General features: G+C 36.2%; 1 long non-coding RNA gene across 1 annotated transcript; it reads right to left on the bottom strand.

Annotated features, from left to right (window-relative positions):
* Window positions 1-47: 47 nt before the first annotated feature.
* LOC124851201 lies at window positions 48-2,213 on the bottom strand. The gene is made up of 6 exons (XR_007032283.1): window positions 2,135-2,213; window positions 2,012-2,047; window positions 1,739-1,810; window positions 772-828; window positions 479-541; window positions 48-226 (listed from the first exon to the last, which is right to left on the bottom strand). It is a non-coding gene; the product is annotated as an uncharacterized LOC124851201 (long non-coding RNA).
* Between the last annotated feature and the right edge of the window lie 17,421 nt (window positions 2,214-19,634).

Genomic DNA, 19,634 nt, shown 5'->3' with positions numbered 1-19,634 from the left:
AAGAAACATTAAAATCTGTTGGAGCAGATGTTGAATTAAAAGGCTATTTGAAAACCAACCACGAACAACAGTTGTTAGTGTTGGTAAAAGTAAAATCTGATATATGAGGATATACTACAGACAAAAATGTAGGACATTTGTAAAATTATTTAAAATCACTGACTTGTTACAGTTGGTGTTGCAGCTGTTGTAGTGGTCAGATTTGTTGTAGCAATAGGTGTGGAATCTGCAAAGATCATTTTACAAACACATCAATTATTCATCCTCAGATTATTAACTGTAAGGTTTCAGCCAAGTTAGGTTATAGCCGTAAATTAAACGCTAACTAAAATTAGACACTAACCACAATGTACTAATAGAGACCACTGTAACCATGATTGTTCATTCATACATTCACCAAGCTTCACTTTATTAGGAACACTGTACTATTACTGGGTTGAACCTTTGTTGTTGGAACAGGTAGTTGTTGAATACTTACTTGTTACCACTGCTGTTGATGTTACTGTTGTGGTGTTAAAACGTGTTGTAGCCGATGTTGAATCTGGGGGGAAATGTACAATTAAGTATATTTCACTGTGGTTAAAACAAATGTCAAGTTAAGTTAAACCCATAAAGATTACTGTATGATTTTAATCAGTGTTTTCCCTTATATCTAAAAAAAAACACCACTTGTTTTTGGTTGACGGTAAAATCTATAAAATGAGGATAAATTACAGACAAATATTAAGGACATTTTGAAAAAGTGTTGTGAGATTATTTGAAAGCACTGACTTGTTACAGTTGTTGTTGCAGCCGTTGTGGTGTTCAGATGTGTTGTAGGTGTTGAATCTGCAAAGATCATTTTACAAACATGTAATTTTCCTAATGAAACATGGGAATAATTCATGCTCAGATTATCTGTTAAATTTATCAACCATTCAAATGTTGCATTCATCCATTCACACATGCATTAAAAGAGCGCTACTATATGTTGCATTTTTTTCTTTCACACTACATTCACACACTGAGGCAAATTGGGGTTCATTGTCTTGCTCAAGGACACGATCAAATGCATACTGAAGGAGCCAGGGATTGAACAGCCAACCGTCTGGTTCGTGGACTACCCGCTCATGAAGTCAAACACTGACCCCCTTGTTATAACATAGTGGGACACTTACTTGTTACAGCTGTTGAAACTGTTTTAGTGTTCACATCTGTCGTAGTGACCATTTTCCAATAATACAACAGAAACTGTTATTTAAGTCTAGATCACTTTTTTTTTTCATTTTCAAGCAAATATATGTTGAAAAGAGCCTTACTAATGATTATTTCAAACTACTTTGGTTACTACAGTTGCTGGGTTAGTTGCGGGTTTAGTCGTGTTCAGGACTGTCACATTAACAGTTGGTGTGTCTGAAAAGTATAAATATGTGTTTTATTGACAGTAAAAGACAAAAGTACTTCGGCTTTCAGTGTAGGATTCTCTCACAGAGACACTGATAAATTCATTTAACCAGTCTGCACAACAACTTGGTGGATTGCTCTTTTGTTGGATGTCCTGTGCACAGTAACTTTATTCAGTGCTGCTCCTAGGGGCCATAGACAGCAGCTTGCTGAGTACCCCGGGGAAAGAGGGGGCAGGTGCGGTCGACAAAGCTTATGCAACATCAAATGGCAGTGATTATCGTGTATACACACACACACACACACACACACACACACACACACACACACACACACACTTGATAATAATACATACCTGTTATGGCTGTGGTGGTTGGTGTTAAGAATGCTGTAGTATTCCTAGTTGTTGCAACAGTTGTAGTTGTTACTAAAACAAGGAAGTGATGAAACACGAAAAGACATCACGACAAGGAACATTATGAAAAACTCTGTCACACAGACTTAATCGGAGTGAACATGGCTGAGAGAGGAAGAAAAGGTGACTCTGTGGCCTTTACGAATTTGGTGTGGCATTAAAACAGTTTTTAAGCATAAACACAAGTCTGAAATAAGATTAAGTCGTTCATACCAACTGGAGGAGTTGTTGATGGACAAATCAAGACATCTGTATGAAAATAGAAAACATTAAATTCAGGTCAGTTAAAGGTAAGTGAGGCATGAAGAGTTTTAAAAGAGACTTTCAGCTTCTTACCTGTCAGTGGCTGACATTGCTGTCCATCAGCAGGGATGGCATTGATGCATCCACATGTGTTGGAGGTGATGTTGTCACAGGATCATACATGAAACACTGGTCACATGACCACTGACCCACCTGATCTCACATCTCACTGGTAACCACTGCTGCTCAGAGAGCAAACTGGAGACAGAAAATATAATGAAAATCATGTAAATAATGTGAATATTTAACCCATTTCCAAGGCGTAGCATTTATTTAAACACGTGACAACATGAAATGGTGCAAGTTTGAAACTCCGTTGAATTTACAAGATTTAGAAAATAAATGACTTTGTGCTAAATCTTACAAATAAAAATAAATCAGGACTCATTTGTCTAATGCATCATTTATCCTATATGTCTACCAGCATTTAGATCAGTTAGTAGTGTACACATGGAGAAAAAACTTTAATTTCTAAATATTCAATATATAAATATCTGAATGAAAGTTACACAACTATGCAAAGTTTCAAAACCGATTGGACACACACAAGGTCATCAGATAATGCTGAACAGTCCTGACAGATACACGTCCCCTGAGTTCATGTACTGGTAGGACCCGTCTGTAACGCAGGTAAAGCTGCACAGCATGAATGAGATTAGGTTGTTTAAATCTAAAGAAAACATGTGTTTGGGCTGCCACTTACATTATGCATAATGGAAAACATTGAGTTTGATGATTAGAAGCTGATTAATTTTCAAGTTAGTGCTCTTTATATTAAAAGGCTCAGTGGTAAGATTTAGGTGAAAGGATCTAATGGCAGAAATTAAATACAAATAATCCTATTGATGTTTTCACACTAGTGTTTTCATCTAAATTTGACCAGTTGTTAGTTTACTAGAATGAACCCTTTATTAAATACATTATATATTAACATTGGAGCTGGTCCTCTCTACAGAGGCTGCCATGTTTTTACACAGTATTACAAAGTGGACAAACTAAACACCCTTTTGAGTTTTTATGACAACTAAAGGCTTACAGGTTGTCTTTCATGTTTGGAAGGAAGGTGAGAGGTGAGGTGTTTTCAACTGCAACATGAAACTTCACACTAGATGTCAGTAAATTCTACACACTGAAGTACCAGAAATGCTATGTGCTAAAACTGATTGCAGTGAATGACGATGGCTGTAATTGTCCTCCTTAACCTTATCATGGATCTTATTACTGACAAATTCTGAGATTAATAAAGGAGTCAAATAAGTCTTAAACTATAAAGTTCTTTTATTTGAGCTGAAGAGATGTGCAGAGCACAACTATGAATTCAAGGTGTAATGGCTTTTTCACATTCACTGTAAAGTGGCAGGAATGTGTTCACACTAAACCAGTGACTAAGGTGTGAGTGATGACACCTGTAGAGATGTTCATGCCAGGGAACTTTTTGTGTTGTTGCTGGCGCTGACTACAAGGTAGCTGATGTTTCCAGTCGGTCTATCACTATGTAACATCTGTGAGTGTTCAGCTCAATTATATGCTATATTCATAGAGAACTGGAGAAGCTGCAGACACAGAAAAAAAAGCATGAATCAATTCTGATCTGTACTGTAGTTTTCATATTATGTTTCTGTTGTGTGTTGCCTCCTCAGTCTTACTTGTTGGTGATGGGTGGTCGTCGTAACTGGACAAAATGTAAAGTCTTTGGAAAAGAAAGAAAAGTTACAACTGAATAAGTTCAAATGTAGCCATAAGCATCTGTGTTCACCTTATACATGGGAAGAGATTAAGATCATTTGGGTGTACTGTAAATATTAAAAGACGTGAAACAAATAATAATTACTCATAAAAAGGTTGTAGCCAAAATCAGAGTATAGTTGATCATTGGTGTATAAACTATTTGATAGAGCTGCTTACTGTATTGGTCAACAGGCTGACATTGCTGTCCATCAGCAGGGATGGCATTGATGCATCCACATGTGTTGGAGGTGATGTTGTCACAGGATCCATACATGAAACATAGTCACATGACCAACGATACTGATCCTCACATCTGCACTGGTAACCACCCTTGCTCAGAGAGCAAACTGAGACAAGAAAATATAATGAAATCATTATAAATAATGTGAATATTGCCCATTTCAAGACGTAGCATTTATTTAAACACATTGACAACATGAAATGAATTGCCAAGTTTTTTTGAAACACCGTTGAATTTACAAGATATAGAAAATAAATGACTTTGTGCTAAATCCACAAATAAAATAAATCAGGACTCATTTTGTCTATTCACCATTTTATCCTATATGTCTACCAAGAGTTTAGATCAGTTAGTAGTGTACACATGGGCTGCTTTCATTTCTAAATAGCCAATATCTTAAATATCTGGACAGAAGATTTTACAACTATGCAAAGTTTCAAAACAAATTGGACACACACAAGGTCATCAGATAATGCTGAACAGTCCTGACAGATACAATCCCTAAGGTTCACATGTACTGGTAGGACCCGTCTGTAACGCAGGTAAACTGCAACATGAATGAGATTAGGTTGTTTAAATCTAAAAGAAAACATTTGTTTGGAGCTGCCACTTACATTATGCATAATGGGAAAACATTGAGTTTGATGATTAGAGCTGGTGCATTTTCAAGTTAGTTCTCTTTATATTAAAGGCTCAGTGAGTAAGATTTGAGTGAAAGGGATCTAATGGCAGAAATTAAATGCAAATAATCCTATTGATGTTTTCACTCGTGTTTTCATCTAAATTTGACCAGTTGTTGGTTTACACTAGAATGAACCCTTTATACTTAAATACATTATATATTAACAGGTGAGACTGGTCACTCTCTACAGAGGCTGCCATGTTTTACAGTAGCAAAGTGGACAAACTAAGCACCTTTTGAGTTTTATGACAACTAAAGGCTTACACAGGTTGTCTTTCATGTTTGGAAGGGAGGGTGAGGTGGTGTTTTTCAGCTGCAACATGAAACTTCACACTAGATGTCAGTAAATTCTACACACAAGTACCAGAAATGCTATGTGCTAAAACCCCAGTTGCAGAAGTGAATGGCAGATGGCTGTAATTGTCCTCATAACACTATCATGGATCTTATTACATGACAAATTCTGAGATTAATAAAGGTCAAATAAGTCTTAAACTATAAAGTTCTTTTATTTGAGCTGAAGAGATATTGGAAGCACAGCTGAATTCAGGTGTAGTAACGCTTTCCACATTCCCTGTAAAGTGGCAGAATGTGTTCACACTAAACCAGTATTAAGATGTAATTGTTACCTGTAGAGATGTTCGCCCTTTAGAGACTTTTGTGTTTGTTTGCTGTGTGACTGGGTAGCTAGTCTTCCCAAATCGGTCTATCCTGTAACGTCCTGTGGTGTTCAGCTCAATTGTAATAACATATTCATAGAGAACTGGAGAAGCTGCAGACACAGAAAAAGAAACATGAACAATTTCACAGTCTGTACTGTGGTTTCATATTATGTTTCTGTTGTGTGTTGCCTCCTCAGTCTTACTTGTTGGTGATGGAATGGTCGTCGTAACTGGACAAAATGTAAGTCTTTTGGAAAAAGAGAAGAAAAGTTACAACTGAATAAGTTCAAATGTAGCCATAAGCATCTGTGTTCACCTTGTAATACATGGGAAAATTGAATCATTTGAATTGTACTGTAAATGTTAAAAGAGCGATGAAACAAATAATAATTACTCATAAAAAAAGTTGTAGCCAAAATCAGAGTATAGTTGATCATTGGTCTTATAAAACTATTTGATAGAGCTGCTTGCATATGTGTTGGTCAACAGGCTGACATTGCATCCCATCGGCAGGGATGAGTGATGCATCCACATGTGTTGGAGAGTGATGTTGTCTGGGATCCATACATGAAACCACTGGTCCACATGATATGATACTGATCCTCACATCTGCACTGGTAACCACTGCTGCTCAGAGAGCAAACTGGAACAGAAAATATAATGAAAATCATAAATAATGTGAATATTTAACCCATTTCCAAGACGTAGCATTTATTTAAACACGTGACAACCTTGAAATGGTGCCAAGTTTTGAAACTCCGTTGAATTTACAAGATTTAGAAAATAAATGACTTTGTGCTAAATCTTACAAATAAAAATAAATCAGGACTCATTTGTCACAATGCATCATTTTATCCTATATGTCTACCAGGATTTAGATCAGTTAGTAGTGTACACATGGAGAAAAACATTTCTAAATAGCCAATATCTTAAATATCTGGACTAAGATTTTACAACTATGCAAAGTTTCAAAACAAATTGGACACACAAGGTCATCAGATAATGCTGAACAGTCTGACAGATACCACGTCCCCTGAGTTCACATGTACTGGTAGGACCCGTCTGTAAACGCAGGTAAAGCTACAGCATGAATGAGATTAGGTTGTTTAAATCTAAAGAAAACATGTGTTTGGAGCTGCCACTTACATTATGCATAATGGAAACATTGAGGATCATGATTAGAAGCTGGTGCATTTTCAAGTTAGTTCTCTTTATATTAAGAGCTCAGTGAGTAAGATTTGGTGAAAGGGATCTAATGGCAGAAATTAAATACAAAATAATCCTATTGATGTTTTCACTCCGTGTTTTCATCTAATTTGACAGTTGTTGGTTTACACTAGAATGAACCCTTTATACTTAAATACATTATATATTAACATTGGGAGCTAGTCCTCTCTACAGAGGCTGCCATGTTTTTACAGTAACCCAAAGTGGACAAATAAACACCTTTTGAGTTTTTATGACAACTAAAGGCTTACACAGAGTTGTCTTTCATGTTTTTGGAAGGGAGGTGAGGTGAGGTGTTTTCAGCTGCAACATGAAACTTCACCACTAGATGTCAGTAAAATTCTACACTGATACCAGAAATGCTATGTGCTAAAACTGATTGCAGTGAATAGCGGTGGCTGTAATTGTCCTCATAACATATCATGGATCTTATTACATGACAAATTGGAATTAATAAAGAGTCAATAAGTCTTAAACTATAAAGTTCTTTTATTTAGGCTGAAGAGATATTAGGCACAACTATGAATTCAAGGTGTAGTAACCTTTCCACATTCCCTGTAAGTGCAGAATGTGTTCACATAAACCAGTGACTAGGTGTAATTATTGCTGCAGAGATGTTCATATAGAACTTTTGTGTTGTTGCTGGCGCTGAAGCTGGGTAGCTGATGTTTCCCGATCGGTCTATCGCTAACAACGTCTGTGAGTGTTCAACTCCAATTGTAATAACATATTCATAGAGAACTGGAGAAGCTGCATTTTTTTAGAAAAAAGCATGAATCAATTCAAAGTCTGTACTGTGGTTTTCATATTATGTTTCTGTTGTGTGTTACCTCCTCAGTCTTACTTGTTGGTGATGGAGTAGTGCGTCGTAACTGGACAAAATGTAAAGTCTTTGAAAAAGAAAAGAAAAAGTTACAACTGAATAAGTTCAAGTAACAGCCATAAGCATGCATGTTCACCTTGTAATACATGGGAAGATTAAGATCATTTGAATTATATATAAATGTTAAAACGTGAAACAAATAATAATTACTCATAAAAAGGTTGTAGCCAAAATCAGAGCTATAGTTGATCATTGGTCTTATAAAACTATTTGATAGAACTGCTTACTGTATTGGTGCTGAGCGCAGCATTGCATCCATCAGCAGGGATAGCATTGATGCATCCACATGTGTTAGGTGATGTTGTCACAGGATCCATACATGAAACACTGGTCACGACCAACGATACTGATCCTCACATCTGCACTGGTAACCACTGCTGTAGAGGCAAACTGGAGACAGAAAATATAATGAAAATCATGTAAATAATGTGAATATTTTAACCCATTTCAAGAGCGTAGCATTTATTTAAACACATTGGCTTAAACGCATGAAATGGTGCCAAGTTTAAATCCGTTGAATTTACAAGATTTGAAAATGACTTTGTACTAAATCTTACAAATAAAAATAAATCAGGACTCATTTGTCTAATGCACCATTTATCCTATATGTCTACCAGGATTTAGATCAGTTAGTAGTGTACACATGGAGAAAAAACTTTCATTTCTAAATAGCCAATATCTTAAAAATCTGGACTGAGATTGTAGAACTATGCAAAGTTTCAAAACAAATTGGACACACACAAGGTCATCAGATATTAACTGAACAGTCACAAACAGATACCCGTCCCCCTGAGTTCACATGTACTGGTAGGACCCGTCTGCTCAACGAGTAAAACTACAGCATGAATAGAGATTAGGTTGTTTAAATCTAAAGAAAACATGTGTTTGGAGCTGCCTTACATTATGCATAATGGAAAACAGTGAGGATCATGATTAGAAGCTGGTGCATTTTCAAGTTAGTTCTCTTGCCTTAAAGGCTCAGTGAGTAGGTTGGGTGAAAGGGATCTCTAATGGCAGAAATTAAATACAAAATAATCCTATTGATGTTTTCACTGCGTGTTTTCATCTAAATTTGACCAGTTGTTGGTTTACACTAGAATGAACCCTTTATACTTAAATACATTATATGTGAACATTGGAGCTGGTCACTCTCTGCAGAGGCTGCCATGTTTTTACAGTAGCCCAAAAGTGGACAAACTAAAGCACCTTTTGAGTTTTTATGACAACTAAAGGCTTACACAGTTGTCTTTCATGTTTGGAAGGGAAGGTGGTGAGTGTTTTCAGCTGCAACATGAAACTTCTAGATGTCAGTAAATTCTACACACTGATACCAGAAATGCTATGTGCTAAAACTGATTGCAGTGAATGACGATGGCTGTAATTGTCCTCATAACTTATCATGGATGCTTATTACATGACAAATTCTGCATGAATTAATAAAGGGTCAAATAAGTCTTAAACTATAAAGTTCTTTTATTTGAGCTGAAGAGATATTGGAAGCACAACTATGAATTCAGGTGTAAGTAACCTTTCCACATTCCTGTAAGTGGCAGGTGTGATACACTAAACCAGTGACTGAGTGTAATTGTTACCTGCAGAGATGTTCATGCCAGAGACTTTTATTGTTGTTGCTGACACTGACTGGGTAGCTGATGTTTCCCAGTCGGTCTATCACTGTAACGTCTGTGGTGTTCAGCTCAATTGTAATAACATATTCATAGAGAACTGGAGAAGCTGCAGACACAGAAAAAAGAAACATGAATCAATTCACAGTCTGTACTGTGGTTTCATGTTAACATGTTTCTGTTGTGTGTTGCCTCCTCAGTCTTACTTGTTGGTGATGCATGTTAATTCGTCATTAACTGGACAAAATGTAAAGTCTTTGGAAAAAGAAAAGAAAAAGTTACAACTGAATAAGTTCAAATGTAGCCATAAGCATCTGTGTTCACCTTGTAATACATGGGAAGAGATTAAGATCATTTGAATTGTACTGTAAATGTTAAAGACGTGAAACAAATATGTTACTCATAAAAGGTTTAGCCAAAATCAAGTATAGTTGATCATTGGTCTTATAAAACTATTTGATAGAGCTGCTTACTGTATTGGTCAACAGGCTGACATTGCTGTCCATCAGCAGGGATAGCATTGATGCATCCACATGTGTTGGAGGTGATGTTGTCACAGGATCCATACATGAAACACTGGTCACATGACCAGCGATGCTGATCCTCACATCTGCACTGTTAACCACTGCTGCTCAGAGAGCAAACTGAGACAAATATAATGAAAATCATGTAAATAATGTGAATATTTAACCCATTTCCAAGACGTAGCATTTATTTAAACACATTGACAACATGAAATGGTGCCAAGTTTTGAATAAGTTGGTTACAAGATTTAGAAAATAAATGACTTTGTGCTAAATCTTACAAATAAAAATAAATCAGGACTCATTTGTCTAATACATCATTTGCATCCTATATGTCTACAGGATTTAGATCAGTTAGTAATTATTACATGGAGAAAAAACTTTCATTTCTAAATAGCCAATATCTTAAATATCTGGACTAGAATTTTACAACTATGCAAAGTTTCAAAACAAATTGGACACACACAAGGTCATCAGATAATGCTGAACAGTCTGACAGATACGTCCCCTGAGTTCATGTACTGGTAGGACCGTCTGTAAAAAGCATGAGTAAAGCTACAGCATGAATGAGATTAGGTTGTTTAAATCTAAAGAAAACATGTGTTTGGGCTGCCACTTACATTATGCATAATGGAAAACATTGAGATCATGATTAGAAGCTGGTGCATTTTCAAGTTAGTTCTCTTTATATTAAAGGCTCAGTGAGTAGATTTAGGTGAGGATCTAATGGCAGAAATTAAATACAAAATAATCCTATTGATGTTTCACTCGTGTTTCATCTAAATTTGACCAGTTGTTGGTTTTACACTAGAATGAACCCTTTATAGCAAATACATTATATATTAACATTGGGAGCTGGTCCACTCCTCTACAGGGCTGCCATGTTTTTTACAGTAACCAAAGTGGACAAACTAAACACCTTTTGAGTTTTTATGACAACTAAAAGGCTTACACAGGTTGTCTTTCATGTTTGGAAGGAGGGTGAGGTGAGGTGTTTTCAGCTGCAACATGAAACTTCACCACTAGATGTCAGTAAATTCTACACACTGATACAGAAATACTATGTGCTAAAACCCAGTTGCAGTGAATAGCGATGGCTGTAATTGTCCTCATAACCTTATCATGGATCTTATTACGCGAAATTCTGAGATTATTAAAGGGTCAAATAAGTCTTAAACTATAAAGTTCTTTTATTTTGAGCTGAAGAGATATTAGGCTTACAACTATATGGAATTCAAGGTGTATTAACCTTTCACATTCCCTGTAAAGTGGCAGAATGTGTTCACACTAAATAGACTAAGAGTGTAATTGTTACCTGTAGAGATGTTCATGCCAGAGACTTTGTGTTGTTGCCAGCTGACTGGGTAACTGATGTTTCCCAGTCGGTCTATCGCTATAACGTCTGTGGTGTTCAGCTCAATTGTAATAACATATTCATAGAGAACTGGAGAAGCTGCAGACACAGAAAAAAGAAACATGGAATCAATTCTGATCTGTGCTGTGGTTTCATGTTATGTTTCTGTTGTGTTACCTCCTCAGTCTTACTTATTTAGTGATGGAGTGGTCATCGTAACTGGACAAAATGTAAAGTCTTTGGAAAAGAGAGAAAGTTACAACTGAATAAGTTCAAATGTAGCCATAAGCATCTGTGTTCACCTTGTAATACATGGAAGAGATTGAATCATTTGAATTATTACTGTAAATGTTAAAGAGCGTGAAGCAAATAATAATTACTCATAAAAAGGTTATAGCCAAAATCAGAGTATAGTTGATCATTGGTCTTATAAAACTATTTGATAGAGCTGCTTACTGTATTGGTCAGCAGGCTGACATTGCTGTCCATCAGAGGGATGGCATTGATGCATCATGTGTTGGAGGTGATGTTGTCACCCAGGATCCATACATGAAACACTGGTCCATGACCAACGTGCAGTCACCCACATCTGCACTGGTAACCACTGCTGCTCAGAGGAAACAAACTGGAGACAGAAAATATAAGTAGAAATCATGTAAATAATGTGAATATTTAACCCATTTCCAGGCCGTAGCATTTATTTAAACACATTGACAACATGAAATGGTGCCAAGTTTTGAAACTCCGTTGAATTTACAAGATTTAGAAAATAAGAAATGACGTGCTACGTCTTACAAATAAAAATAAATCAGGACTCATTTGTCTAATGCACCATTTATCCTATATGTCTACCAGGATTTAGATCAGTTAGTAGTGTACACATGGAGAAAAAAACTTTCATTCTAAATAGCCAATATCTTAAAATCTGGACTGAGATTGTGAAGACTATGCAAAGTTTCAAAACAAATTGGACACACACAAGGTGTCAGATAATGCTGAACAGTCCCTGCTCAGATACCGTCCTGATTCACATGTACTAGTGAGACCCGTCATATCACTTATGAGTAAAGCTACAACATGAATGAGATTAGGTTGTTTAAATCTAAAGAAAACATGTGTTTGGAGCTGCCACTTACATTATGCATAATGGGAAAACATTGAGGATCATGATTAGAAGCTGGTGCATTTTCCAAGTTAGTTCTCTTTATATTAAAGGCTCAGTGAGTAAGATTTAGGTGAAAGGGATCTAATGGCAGAAATTAAATACAAAATAATCCTATTGATGTTTTCACTCGTGTTTTCATCTAAATTTGACCAGTTGTTGGTTTACACTAGAATGAACCCTTTATACTTAAATACATTATATATTAACATTTGAGGCTGGTCCTCTCTACAGGGGCTGCCATGTTTTTACAGTAACCCAAAGTGGACAAACTAAACACCTTTTGAGTTTTATGACAACTAAAAAAACACACAGGTTGTCTTTTTCATGTTTGGAAAGGTGAGGTGAGGTGTTTTCAGCTGCAACTGAAACTTCACCACTAGATGTCAGTAAATTCTACACACTGATACCAGAAATGCTATGTGCTAAAACTGATTGCAGTGAATGACGATAGCTGTAATTGTCCTCATAACCTTATCATGGATCTTATTACATGACAAATTCTGAGATTAATAAAGGGTCAAATAAGTCTTAAACTATAAGGATTCTTTTATTTGAGCTGAAGAGATATTGGAAAGCACAACTATGAATTCAGGTGTAGTAACCTTTCATTCCTGTAAAGTGGCAGAATGTGTTCACACTAAACCAGTGACTAAGGTGTAATTGTTACCTGTAGAATGTTCATGCCAGAGCTTTTGTGTTGTTGCTGACACTGACTGGGTAGCTGATGTTTCCCAGTCGGTCTATCACTGTAACGTCTGTGGTGTTCAGCTCAATTAACATATTCATGAGAACTGGAGAAGCTGCAGACACAAGAAAAAGAAACATGAATCAATTCTGATCTGTACTGTGGTTTTCATATTATGTTTCTGTTGTGTTGCCTCCTCAGTCTTACTTGTTGGTGATGGGTGGTCGTCGTAACTGGACAAAATGTAAAGTCTTTGGAAAAGAAGAAAAGTTACAACTGAATAAGTAAGTTCAAATGTAGCCATAAGCATCTGTGTTCACCTTGTAATACATGGGAAGAGATTAAGATCATTTGAATTGTACTGTAAATGTTAAAAGACGTGAAACAAATAATAATTACTCATAAAAAGGTTGTAGCCAAAATCAGAGTATAGTTGATCATTGGTCTTATAAAACTATTTGATAGGGCTGCTTACTGTATTAGTCCAACAGAGCTGACATTGCTACATCCATCAACAGGGATGGCATTGATGCATCCACATGTGTTGGAGGTGATGTTGTCACAGGATCCATACATGAAACACTGGTCCACCATGACCAACGATACTGATCCTCACATCTGCACTGGTAACCACTGCTGCTCAGAGAGCAAACTGGAGACAGAAGAAATATAGTAAGAAAATCCTGTAAATAATGTGAATATTGCTTGTTCCAAGACGTAGCATTTATTTAAACACATTGACAACATGAAATGGTGCAAGTTTTGAAACACCGTTGAATTTGCAGATTTAGAAAATAAATGACTTTGTGCTAAATCTTACAAATAAAAATAAATCAGGACTCATTTGTCTAATGCACCATTTATCCTATATGTCTACCAGGATTTAGATCAGTTAGTAGTGTACACATGGAGAAAAAACTTTCATTTCCTTAAATAGCCAATATCTTAAAAATCTGGACTGAGATTGTAGAACTATGCAAAGTTCAAAACAAATTGGACACACACAAGGTCATCAGATAATGCTGAACAGTCCTGACAGATGCGTCCCCCCTGAGTTCATGTGCTGGTAGGACCCGTCTGTAAACACAGGTAAAGCTACAGCATAGATGAGATAGGTTGTTTAAATCTAAAAGAAAACATGTGTTTAGGGCTGCACTTACATTATGCATAATGGAAAATGATGAGGATCATGATTAGAAGTAGTGCATTTTCAAATTGATTCTCTTTATATTAAAGGCTCAGTAGTAGTTAGGTAGGGATCTATTGGCGAAATTAAATACAAAATAATCCTATTGATGTTTTCACTAGTGTTTTCATCTAATTTGGCTTGATTGACTGATTTTTACTAGAATGAACCCTTTATACTTAAATACATTATATATATTAACATTGGGAGCTGGTCCTCTCTACAGAGGCTGCCATGGCACACAGTAACCCAAAATCAGACAAATAAACACCTTTTGAGTTTTTATGACAACTAAGGCTTACACAGGTTGTCTTTCATGTTTGGAAGGGGAAGGTGAGGTGAGGTGTTTTTCAGCTGCAACATGAAACTTCACCACTAGATGTCGATAAATTCTACACTGATGCCAGAAATGCTATGTGCTAAAACTGATTGCAGTGAATGACATTTGGCTGTAATTGTCCTCATAGCACTTATCATGGATCTTATTACATGACAAATTCTGAGATTAATAAAGAGGTCAAATAAGTCTTAAACTATAAAGTTCTTTTATTTGAGCTGAAGAGATATTGGAAACACAACTATGAATTCAAGTGTAAGTAACCTTTCCACATTCCCTGTAAAGTGGCAGAATGTGTTCACACTAAACCATTGACTAAGGTGTAATTTGTTACCTGTGAGATGTTCATGCCAGAGACTTTTGTGTTGTTGCTGACACTGACTGGGTAGCTGATGTTTCCCAGTCGGTCTATCACTATGCGCGTCTGTAGTGTTCAGCTCAATTGTAATAACATATTCATGAGAACTGGAGAAGCTGCAGACACAGAGAAAAAGAAACATGAATCAATTCTGATCTGTGCATGGTTTTCATATTATGTTTCTGTTGTGTGTTGCCTCCTCAGTCTTACTTGTTGGTGATGGAGTAATTAAGTCGTAACTGGACAAAATGTAAAGTCTTTGGAAAAGAGAGAAAGAAAAGTTACAACTGAATAAGTTCAAATGTAGCCATAAGCATCTGTGTTCACCTTGTAATACATGGGAAGAGATTAAGATCATTTGAATTGTACTGTAAATGTTAAAAAAGAGCGTGAAACAAATAATAATTACTCATAAAAAGGTTGTAGCCAAAATCAGAGTATAGTTGATCATTGGTCTTATAAAACTATTTGATAGAGCTGCTTACCTTGTTAGTCAACAGGCTGACATTGCTGTCCATCAGCAGGGATGGCATTGATGCATCACATGTGTTGGGTGATGTTGTCTGAGATCCATACATGAAACACTGGTCCCCATGACCCAACGATACTGATCTCACATCTGCACTGGTAACCACTGCTGCTCAGAGGCAAACTGGAGACAGAAAATATAATGAAAATCATGTAAATAATGTGAATATTTAACCCATTTCCAAGGCGTAGCATTTATTTAAACACATTGACAACATGAAATGGTGCCAATTTGAAACTCCGTTGAATTTAAGATTTAGAAAATAAATGACTTTGTGCTAAAATCCACCCACAAATAAAAATAAATCAGGACTCATTTGTCTAATACCACATTTATCCTATATATCTACAGGATTTAGATCAGTTAGTAGTGTACACATGGAGAAAAAACTTTCATTTCTAAATAGCCAATATCTTAAATATCTGGACTAAGATTTTACAACTATGCAAGTTTCAAAACAAATTGGACACACACACAAGGTCATCAGATATTTTGAACAGTCTGACAGATACACGTCCCCTGAGTTCACATGTACTGGTAGGACCCGTCTGTAGATAAAGCTACAGCATGAATGAGAGATTAGGTTGTTTAAATCTAAAGAAAACATGTGTTTGGGCTGCCACTTACATTATGCATAATGGAAAACATTGAGGATCATGATTGAAAACTGGTGCATTTCAAGTTAGTTCTCTTTATATTAAAGGCTCAGTGAGTAAGATTTAGGTGAAAGGGATCTAATATGGCAGAAATTAAATACAAAATAATCCTATTGATGTTTTCACTAGTGTTTTTTCATCTAAATTTGACAGTTGTTGGTTTTACACTAGAATGAACCCTTTATACTTAAATACATTATATTAACATTGGGAGCTGGTCCTCTCTACAGAGGCTGCCATGTTTTTTACAATGTGAGTGGGTTAACTAAACACCTTTTGAGTTTTTTATGACAACTAAAGGCTTGCAGGTTGTCTTTCATGTTTGGAAGGGAAGGTGAGGTGAGGTGTTTTCAGCTGCAGCGAAACTTCCTGCCACTAGATGTCCAGTAAATTCTACACACTGATACCAGAAATGCTATGTGCTAAAACTGATTGCAGTGAATGACGATGGCTGTAATTGTCCTCATAACCTTATCATGGATCTTATTGTGACAAATTCTGAGATTAATAAAAAGGGTCAAATAAGTCTTAAACTATAAAGTTCTTTTATTTGAGCTGAAGAGATAATGGAAGCACAACTATGAATTCAAGGTGTAATAACCTTTCCACATTCCCTGTAAAAGAGTATGAATGTGTTCACACTAAACCAGTGACTAAGGTGTAATTGTTACTGTAGAGATGTTCATGCCAGAGACTTTTGTGTTGTTGCTGGCGCTGACTGGGTAGCTGATGTTTCCCAGTCGGTCTATCCTATAACGTCTGTGGTGTTCAGCTCAATTGCTAATATGCTTATTCATAGAGAACTGGAGAAGCTACCAGACACAGAAAAAAGAAACACTGAATCAATTCTGATCTGTACCTGTGGTTTCATATTATGTTTCTGTTGTGTGTTTGCCTCCTCAGATGCTACTTGTTGGTGTTGATGGAGTGGTCGTTAAGTAACTGGACAAAGTAAAGTCTTTGGAAAGAAGAAAAGTTACAACTGAATAAGTTCAAATGTAGCCATAAGCATCTGTGTTCACCTTGTAATACATCAAGAGGAGATTAAGATCATTTGGTGTATATAAATATTAAGAACGTGAAACAAATAATAATTACTCATAAAAAAAAGGTTGTAGCCAAGAATCAGAGTATAGTTGATCATTGGTCTTGTAAACTATTTGATAGAGCTGCTTACTGTATTGGTCAACAGGCTGACATTGTAATCATCAGCAGGGATGGCATTGATGCATCCACATGTGTTGGAGGTGATGTGTCTGAGATCCGCCATGAAACACTGGTCCACACATGACCAGCGATACTGATCTCACATCTGCACTGGTAACCACTGCTGCTCGAGACAAACTGGAGACAGAAAATATAATGAAAATCATGTAAATAATGTGAATATTCCTTACATTTCCAAGATTAGCATTTATTTAAACACATTGACAACATGAAATGGTGCCAAGTTTTGAAACTCCGTTGGTTACAGATTTAGAAAATAAATGACTTTGTGCTAAATCTTACAAATAAAATAAATCAGTACTCATTTGTCTAATGCATCATTTATCTATATGTCTACCAGGATTTAGATCAGTTAGTAGTGTACACATGGAGAAAAAAACTTTCATTTCTAAATATCAATATCTTAAATATCTGGACTAAGATTTCACAACTATGCAAAGTTCAAAACAAATTGGACACACACAAGGTCATCCAGATAATGCTGAACAGTCTGACAGATACCACGTCCCCCTGAGTTCACATGTACTGGTGGACCGTCTGTAAACGCAGGTAAAGCTACAGCATGAATGAGATTAGGTTGTTTAAATCTAAAAAACATGTGTTTGGAGCTGCCACTTACATTATGCATAATGGAAAACAGCTGAGGATCTGTAAATTAGAAGCTGGTGCATTTCAAGTTAGTTCTCTTTATATTAAGGCTCAATCAGTAGGTGGTGAGGATCATGGCAGAAACCAATACAAAATAATCCTACATGATGTTTTATAAAGTGTTTGCTGTCAAATTTGTGATTTGTTTAGTTTTACAAATGACCTTTATACTTAATATGCATATCATTGCATTGTTTGAGTCTCCACAGAAGCTCACATACATTTCCTAATACATTTAAGTGGATGAAGCTAACTTTTTGGGTTTGCATTGTGAGGCTTTGCAGGATTGCCTCATGTGCTTTGGAAGGGAGGGTGAGGTGGGAGTGAACAACAACATGAAACTTCACCACTAGATGTCATTAAATTCTACACACTGATACCAGAAATGCTATGTGCTAAAGCTGATTGCAGTGAATGACGATGGCTATGGTATCTCATAACCTTATCATGGATCTTATTACATGACAAATTCTGAGATTAATAAAGAGGTCAAATAAGTCTTAAACTATAAAGTTCTTTTATTTGAGCTGAAGAGATATTAAACACAACTATGAATTCAAGGTGTAGTAACCTTTCCACATTCCCTGTAAAATTGGCAGAATGTGTTCATAAACCAGTGACTAGGTATAATTGTTACCTGTAGAGATGTTCATGCCAGAGACTTTTGTGTTGTTGCTGACGTGACTGGGTGGCTGATGTTTCCAGTCGGTCTATCGCTATAACGTCTGTGGTGTTCAACTCAATTGTAATAACATATTCATAGAGAACTGGAGAAGCTGCAGACACAGAAAAAAGAAACATGAATCCAATTCTGATCTGTACTGTGGTTTCATATTATGTTTCTGTTGTTGTGTATTGCCTCCACTCAGTCTTACTTGTTGGTGATGGAGTAATTATTCGTAACTGGACAAAATGTAAAGTCTTTGGAAAAGAGAAAGAAAAGTTACAACTGAATAAGTTCAAATGTAGCCATAAGCATCTGTTCACCTTGTAATACATGGGGAAGAGATTAAGATCATTTGAATTGTACACTGTAAATATTAAAAAAACGTGAAACAAATAATAATTACTCATAAAAAGGTTGTAGCCAAAATCAGAGTATAATTTAGTCATTGGTCTTATAAAACTATTTGATAGAGCTGCTTACTGTATTGGTCAACAGGCTGACATTGCTGTCCATCAGCAGGGATGGCATTGATGCATCCACATGTGTTTGGAGGTGATGTTGTCACAGGATCCATACAACCTGGTCACTGACCAACGATACTGATCCTCACATCTGCACTGGTAACCACTGCTGCTCAGAGAGCAAACTGGAACCAGAAAAATATAAGTAATCTATGTAAAATAATGTGAATATTTAACCCATTTCCAAGGCGTAGCATTTATTTAAACACACGTGACAACATGAAATGGTGCCAAGTTTGAAACTCCGTTGAATTTACAAGATTTAGAAAATAAATGACTTTGTGCTAAATCTTACAAATAAAAATAAATCAGGACTCATTTGTCTAATGCACCATTTATCCTATATGTCTACAGGATTTAGATCAGTTAGTGTACACATGGAGAAAAAACTTTCATTTCTAAATAGCCAATATCTTAAAATCTGGACTGAGATTGTAGGAACTATGCAAAGTTTCAAAACAAATTGGACACACACAAGGTCATCAGAATATCATGCTGAACAGTGCAGCAGATACACGTCCCCTGAGTTCACATGTACTGGTAGGATAGTCTGTAAGCATGAGAATGGCTTCTAGCATGAATGAGATTAGGTTGTTTAAATCTAAAGAAAACATGTGTTTGGGCTGCC

The sequence above is a fragment of the Hippoglossus stenolepis genome, chromosome 20 (genome assembly GCF_022539355.2).
Source record: "Hippoglossus stenolepis isolate QCI-W04-F060 chromosome 20, HSTE1.2, whole genome shotgun sequence".
NCBI classification, from domain to species: domain Eukaryota; kingdom Metazoa; phylum Chordata; class Actinopteri; order Pleuronectiformes; family Pleuronectidae; genus Hippoglossus; species Hippoglossus stenolepis.
Note: the sequence above shows the minus strand (reverse complement) of the source record. Positions and strands in the feature narration are given on the sequence as shown.